We start from the raw sequence: 6,000 nt of genomic DNA, 5'->3' as shown, positions 1-6,000 counted from the left end.
TTTTTTTTTTAAGGAATTAATTAAACAACTGTGGTTACACCATTTAATCGTTCTTACACTATTGACTGGCCTACATTCATCTCAGTGCCATTTGTCTTAAACAAACCAAGAACCTTTAGAAATGTAATGCACTTATTGCTGAATTATAATTTTCCTCCTACTGCAAAAAAAAAATACTAGATTGATATTCTTCCTTCAGAAATATGGATTTTATTTTTGTCCCTCAAATGATTATTTCATTTTTCTATTCCCTGATTTATGACATGATTAAGGTTGTTCTGGGCAAATTTGGACTGTGGCTATTCTTGGAAATAAAATCAGAAAACTTAGCCATACATCATTATCTATCTTTGTGTTACGGAACTATTTTTCATAACTGACTACACTTCAAAATACACTACCTGTGTCCTAAAAAGTAGTCAGGAAAAAAGGGCCTCATACCTACAGAATTGCCCTGACAGTTTCTTAAATTCCTCTAAACTGAGCTGGAATAAAAATGGAAACAATAAAAATGCGTATCTGAGTAACTTAGAATTTCCCAGTCCTTAGACTCCATAGCAATATTGGATTAGGGTAACATTTTGTTTTTCTTGAGTGAATGCTTCCTGTGCAATACATAGATAAAAAGGGCCATTGTAGAACCACTAAGTAATCAGCTTTATTCTTCAAGTATCTTTGAAACTTTGATAAAAATCCCTTGACAGACTTATTTCAGTTGTACTAATACTTAAGTAATAACACCTAGACTCCTCAGTCCCACTACATTGTCTTTGTCCCAATCAGTCCTAGAAAAACTCTCCCCATCTGTTTATGTTACTCCACTGTAATGCGAGGAGGCACTACAAGCCCTCTCCACTTAGACAAGAACACTAGTATTGCTGGGTTTTCTTTGTCTAAGTTCAGCCTGAGGTGGTAGCTCAAGGCTGCAAAAAATGGATCTAGCGATTACTGGAAGAGCTTAGTTTATAAAGTTTGGGGCTATTACTATTGAGACAGCAGGTCCAGGGAAGTGATTGTCCCCCTGTACTTGGCTCTGGTGAGGCTGCACCTCGAGGACTGCATTCAGTTTTGGGCCCCTCTCTACAAGAAGGACATGGAGGTGCTTGAGCGAGTCCAGATAAGGGCTACGAAGCTGGTGAAGGGTCTGGAGAACAAGTCTTATGAGGAGCGGTTGAGGGAGCTGGGACTGTTTAGCCTGGAAAAGAGGAGGCTCAGGGGCGACCTTATTGCACTCTACAGGTACCTGAAAGGAGGCTGTAGCGAGGTGGGAGTTGGTCTATTCTCCCACGTGCCTGGTGACAGGACAAGGGGGAATGGGCTAAAGTTGCGCCAGGGGAGGTTTAGGTTGGGTATTAGGAAGAGCTTCTTTACTGAACGGGTTGTTAATCACTGGAATAGGCTGCCCAGGGAAGTGATTGAGTCACCATCCCTGGAGGTCTTTAAAAGACGTTTAGATGTAGAGCTTAGGGATATGGTTTAGATAGATTTGTTAGAGTTAGGTCAGAGGTTGGAGTCAGTGATCTTGGAGGTCTCTTCCAACCTAGACTATTCTGTGATTCTGTGATTTCATCAATAATCAGACTGAATCCAAATTAATTTTGTGACTTTTGGTACCTTTTCAAGACTTTTGGTATCTTTCAATAGTTTCTTTTCAGTCCACTTATGAAATACTGGCATTCTCAAATCTCCTATATTTATAGCCTGCTAAGTGTCTACTTTACTCAAACACCTCCAAGCATTTTAATTTGAGTGTACTCTTTCTAAGCCCAGAGGAAAACAAGCTAGCTCTTCTGCTCTGGATTTGCCTTTCTCTTTTAGTCAGTTTTCCTTTTGTCTCATTTCTGCCATAGCAAAAACAAAATTTAAGGGGAAGATGTTTTTTACTCATCTCAGATTTACATTTTTTTCCATCTCCATCTTCAAAATGGGAAGAAGCAGCTGCATTGACTATGGTTCTCTGTAAGCCAAGGTTTCATTAAGTCCAGTAACAGCACTGTTCATATAGGATCTGCAGTGACAGAAAAAAATGTCTCCTTGACAGATGACAGAAATCCAAGAACTAATCAAAACTTGATTATTATATAAGTGCATTGATTTTGTTTGTGTCTATGTTCATTTGACTGCTCATGTGTGTTGTCTAGGGAAACATACTTTGAGCTCTTATTCATTGATTTTGAGTATTGCTTTTCATTACTCCTTTTGTGATTTGATACTTTGTTTCTTTCACTTCTAAAGTGCTTTTGCAAAAAAGCACTTTAGAAGCAAAAAGTGCTTTTGCAAAAGTGCTTTTGCAAAAAGCACTTTTTTTTGCTTTTTTGCAAAAAGCAAAAAAAAAAAAAAACTTTTTGCTTTTGGTTTTACTCTTTTATTTCCTGTTGGAGCATTCTAATAGAGTTGGCTTAATTAATCAGATGGTGGTTTGAGCATAGGTATTTTTGGTGACTATGGTTTTGTGCTAAAACCCATTGTTAGTGACTATGGGTTTGTGTTAAAACCACCCTATAGATATCTAAAAAAGACAGCTACTGCCAGGGTCATTACTTATATGCTTTGGCAATGTGTCTTTTGTATTCCTTCAATAAAATACTTCCTATATACCACATATTCAGTTTCTTGATTCAGAACTGTTTTTGTCATGAAAAATAAACTTAGTTAGTTTATATGCCAAGCCCATTTTCATTATATTCCAAACTGAAAATAGGTTTCCCAGAACACTAATGAACTAACCTTATATTGTCCTAAGGGCAGGATATCTATTCCAGCTAGTTTCAGCTGAGTCTGACGTGTTGAAAAAAATTGAAAACTTTTTTTTTTTTTTTCCAGCAATTTTATATTGTTTTTTATCATTGCATTCTTTATGTGGGGTCAAACAGAGTAGCTCTTTGTCATAGAATATCTCTGAAGTAAGTGCTAAACAGAAACAAATTATTAGCAGAAAGAATCTATTTAACAAGGATGACCTAATAATTTGTTGTCATCTCTTTTTCTTCACGTGTGTTCTTTCAACATCTTGAACTTTTTTTTCTATGGTAACACCTAATTTCCAGGAGAAAATAACACTGCCTTACTATCAGCTTGCAGTTTACAGGAACATGTTAAACCTATGAACAAGGCCAATTCTCTAATAGTATATGCAATGTGTTGACATAATCAGGACAGCAGTGGTATTATTATTACATACATAGGTAAGGTAAGCTGGAGAGTATCCCAGAAAATAAATAAGTAATAAATAAAATAAAAATTAGGTAAAAGAGCCAGCTGTAATTTCAGAAGATAATTATTCCTACTGTACCTTATACAAGGTTACAGTAACACAGTGATTTGTATTACAGGTTTCTAGAAGTGAAAATGTTATCATATGAAAATTAATATCAATGATTTTAAAAAAGTCTGAGTGCTTACAGATCATCTTTTATACAAAAATACAACAATTACTTTTGAAACTGTTGAAGCAATGATTACACTGGAAGCATGATGACATTAAATAACTGAAATTTAAGCAATTCACATTTGAGGTGTTAGTTACTTCTGTTACTTGGGTTTGAAAACTAATCAAAATCTCTACACTTTTCTGTATATCCCCATATTTTGCTTTTATTGCTACATATATGTATATACATTTATTTTTATTAACTTTTTATGACTTCCCAATCAGCTGTAATAAGTATCGTAAATATAGGTCAACAGTTGATCTATTTAAGAATTTAACTGTTTTTTCCCAGTAACTGTAGCTGTATTTAATAATCATAAAAATTTGTCTGCTTAATTTCCTCAGCTATTTACCCTATCATGTATTTATTTATTTGTTGCACTGGACTGTTCATAGTGTAGTTCAGGTGGGATACAAATACATCCAAAGAACACTACAATAGTGTTCTCACTGTATGTCACAGTCATTCTGATTCTACCAGCAGAAAGGAGAAGTGAGTGTTGTGTTTTTTGTTTTGTTTTGTTTTTCAATGAAAACAGCCTAGATAATAATAATAATAATAAAATTAATTCAGAGTTATTGGATTTTTCAGTTGAATTTGTTGAAGGTGATAAAATAAGTAACTGTCCACTCATGATTTGGATAGGTATTATCCAGTTCAGTTAATCAAATTGTTGTGATTATTCTTCATATGTGGAAAGAGTATTTCCTCTGGTGATTTCTCTTACACATATTCTCATAACCTTCCTAGGAAGCAAAGTGGTCCAAATGCTGGCATTTGGGATGATAGTTTTGTCATCCGTTTTTACTTGCAACAAACTCTCAGACACACTATAATTATATTCAGAAAGAATTCTTTGATGTCATGAGTCAGAAATATGCAAGCTAAATTGATAACACTGTTATGTACATTTTCAGCAAGATAAGATCTACCTTATATAGTCCTTGGTGGACAGTACCAAAATGAGGAGACCTAATGTATCTTGGAATTATCTTGATGTTTTGGGGGGGTTGATAGTATTTGAATTTGTACATCTGGAGTTATTTAAATACAAAAAAAAATATATATTCCCTTCTTTGAGATAATCTGAGTCAATTATTCTAGATACTTTGCTCACATTCCTTTGTATTTGTATAATGGGAGGAATTTTGGCTTAGAAAATTGGGAGGAATTAGTCTCTACAGCACTGTAAGTGTCACTGAGAGTTCTTTCTACATACAAAAATAATACTTAAAATTCATTATCACTGTCTTCATGCACTGACTATAAGCTGACAACATTTTCACCATAAAACTTTGTTTTCTGAGGCTTATAATTTGTCCATAAAGCTCTCTTTCAGTAGAAACTTTGCATTAAAGTGTATTCATTGAATAAATACTTGTGATGTGACACAATTTATCATAAATCACATTGACTCATGGGTCATATGTTATATTCTCTAATGTATCCCATTCACTGTCGAGTTTTATTCTGTTATTTGCTTTTCTGAGAGCAAACCCTCCCCTTGAGCACTATGCATTTTACATAGAAGGAAGAAATACAGATCACATAAAATTTAATCATCATCCTTTTTTTTGACATGTCTTTTTTGTCTACCTGAAGCAGCAGGATGCCTACAAATACTGCAAGACAATAAAGGAAAAGTAAACTGGCAAACTGGAAAAACCACTGCCATATACAGTCAGTAATCCTCAAGTCAAAAGTCAACTAGTCAATAACGTAAAACAGACAAAAAAAAAAAAAAAAAAAAAAAAAAAAAAAACTTTATATGAGACTGATCTTGTTAGAAAAGAGAGAACCTTTTAATGGCAGGCATTGACTCTTGATGCAGCTTAATCCCTTCTTTTTTAAACCTTTTCAAGCTTTGGCAATATCTAGTAGAGTCTGAATGTTTGATTAAAAGCAAAACTTACACCACTTTTGCCCACACCTGGTGATGGATGAAAGTATGAGAGATTACACTGTCATTTAGTGTGTATTTTCATTATGAGTAAAATTTACATTGCTGTCCCTAAAGCTCTGAAAGGGGTATGCCCCGGATATTTATTTTTAGTGGATATATATTTATTCCTTTACTGCATATTTTCCTGGCAGTTACTTTTTGTACGCTCTCTACTGTCTTTTAGAATGCAAGTTACATTTTTTTTATACATATATATTTTAATACACATATTTTTTTATACATATATTGAATTTAGGTACAAGGAATCAATTGCACAATTTACATCTCCACACTTCCCATAGTTGTCATGAAATTTAAACCAGACAGTGGCAGACACATTTTACCTGGTATAAGTTAGGAATAGACCTGCCTACTATTAATTAATCTCCCAAGCATTCAGTCCTTTGTAAATATGTATGTTGGTATAATCTACAGAAGGCAGTTTGTTTGAATTTCAAGGCCCTAATAAATTTTATTCTCTTTATGTATTTGGTGAAGTTATGAGAATGTATGGCAGTCAACACCCATGTTCAATTCTCCAACTGACCATAAACAAAAAAAAGTTGTGAATCTCCATAGAGGATGTAGGAGCTTTATGTTTCAGATATATAGAATTCATTGCAATTA

At 34.2% G+C, this 6,000-nt stretch overlaps 1 protein-coding gene across 3 annotated transcripts in view; it reads left to right on the top strand.

Annotated features, from left to right (window-relative positions):
• Positions 1–6,000, top strand: part of CNTNAP2 (contactin associated protein 2) — a 1,137,498-nt gene that overhangs the window by 966,134 nt on the left and 165,364 nt on the right. The window lies entirely within an intron of this gene.

The sequence above is a fragment of the Oxyura jamaicensis genome, chromosome 2 (genome assembly GCF_011077185.1).
Source record: "Oxyura jamaicensis isolate SHBP4307 breed ruddy duck chromosome 2, BPBGC_Ojam_1.0, whole genome shotgun sequence".
NCBI lineage: Eukaryota > Metazoa > Chordata > Aves > Anseriformes > Anatidae > Oxyura > Oxyura jamaicensis.
This window is presented reverse-complemented; position numbering and strand designations above follow the sequence as displayed.